The sequence below is a fragment of the Penaeus japonicus genome, unplaced genomic scaffold (genome assembly GCF_977035675.1).
Source record: "Penaeus japonicus unplaced genomic scaffold, GWHDUDI00000001_assembly GWHDUDI00000005, whole genome shotgun sequence".
NCBI lineage: Eukaryota > Metazoa > Arthropoda > Malacostraca > Decapoda > Penaeidae > Penaeus > Penaeus japonicus.
In genome coordinates, this window is record NW_028234407.1 from 18,137,231 (window position 1) to 18,139,730 (window position 2,500).

Below are 2,500 nucleotides of genomic sequence, written 5' to 3' on the forward strand. Positions count from 1 at the left end.
TGAAGGTAATGATATCCCCATTGATTGATACTAATGACACTGCTAATAATAGTAGAAATAATAATGATAATGATGACAAGATATTAACGATGAAAATTATTATTGTGATGATAATGATGATGACAATGATGATGGTAATGATAACAATAAAATGATGATGATGATAGTTATAATAGTAATTATGATATTGATATATTGATGATAAAGATAAAATGATAATGATGATGATAATGGTAATAATAATAATAATGATAATAATAATAATGATAATAATAATAATGATGATGATAATAATAATGGTAATAATAATAACATCAATAATAATAATTATTATATTAATAATAATAATAATAATAATGATAATAATAATTATAATAATAATAATAATAATAATGATAATAATAATATGATAATAATCACAATAACAATAATGATAATGATGATGATAATAAAAAACATGATAATAATAATAATGATAAGAAAAAAATATAATGATAATAATAATGAAAATAACAATAATAATAAAAATGATAAATATAATGATAATAATGATATAAATGATAATGATAATAATAATAATAATAATAATTATAATAATGATGATAATAATAATGATGATGATGATAATAGTAATGATAATAATAATAATGATGATAATGATAATGATAATAATGATAATGATAATGATAATAATAACAATAATAGAAATAATAATGATAATAACAATAATAAAAATAATAATGATAATAGTAATAATAATAATAATGATAATGATAATAATGATAATAATAATGATGAAAATGATAATAATAATAACAATAGTAATAATAATAATAATAATAATAATAATGATTTTAATGATGATGATAATAATAATAACAATAACAATAGTAATAATAATAATAATAATAATAAAAATGATACTACTACTAATAATGAAAATAATACAATAATGATAATGATAATTAAAGCAATTCTGATAATGATCATGACACTAATAATGTTAACAATGATAACAGTGATGACAACAACAGCTATTATATTGATAATAACATCTTTATGATAGTGATAATGCTAATAATATAGATAATGATGCTAATACTTATATAGATGATAATGATAATGGTAACGAAGATGATAGAAAAAACGATATTGATAATAATGATAATAAACATAATAATAAGAATAATAAATAATGATAATGAAGTTGATGATAGAGAAAACGATGATGATGATAATGATAACAGCAATGATTATGATAATAATATTGATAATAATGATTACAGTGATAAGCATAATGATAATAACAATAACAGCGATAATAGTTTTTGTTATAATGATAAGGATGATGATAACAACAGTAATAGTGATAATAATGATTATGATGTAGATGATAATAATAATAATAATGACGAAAATTATAATAGTAATAGTAATTATAACAAAAATCATGATAATGACAATAATAATGATAATACTAACAATAACGGTAACAATGATAAAAAATATAATAATAAAAATTATATTGATAACGATAAGAATGATGATAGAAATGATCATGAAAATAATGGTAAAGAGGATAATAATTATAAAGATAACAATAATGATTATGATAATGACGATGTTAATAATGATGATGATGTTAATTATGATCATCATCATCATTATTATCATAATTATCAATATCATTATTATCCGTTTCATTATTACCATTATCATTGTGATTATCAAGATTATTATCATCATCATTGTTGTTAATATCATATCATTGTTAGTATCATTATCAGTGGGAACATTATCATCATTATCATTACTATCATCATTATCATTATTATTGTTATTATGAGAATCATTATCATGGAAATGAAGAAAAAGAAAATTATGATATCATTGATGATAATGATGATGACTATAATGATAATGACGATAATTATAGTAAGAAAAAATAATAGATCATAATATTTATCATGAGAGTGACAATGATGATAATGATAACAAAAAGCATTAGTAATGATTATACTAATGATGATGAATGAAGGTAATAGCAACAACTGATAACACAACCAAATGTATGTGTGTGTGTGAGAGAGAGGGGGAGGGAGAGAGAGAAAGAGAGTGAAAGAGTGAGAAAGAGAAAGAGAAAAAGAAAGAGAGAGAGAGAGAGAGAGAGAGAGAGAGAGAGAGAGAGAGAGAGAGAGAGAGAGAGAGAGAGAGAGAGAGAGAGAGAGAGAGAGAGAGAGAGAGAAAGAAAAAGAAAGAGAGAGAGAGAGAGAGGGGGGGGGAAGGAAGGGGGAGGGTGAGAGAAAGAGAGGGAAAAGTAGAGAGAGAGAGAGAGAGAAAGAAAAGTAGAGAGAGAGAGAGAGAGAGAGAATAAAAGATAGATAGATAGATAGAGAGAGAGAGAGAGAGAGATAAAGAAAAAGAAAATAGAGAGAGAGAAAAAAAAAGATATATAGATAGATAGATAGATAGATAGAGAGAGAGAGAGAGAGAGAGAGAG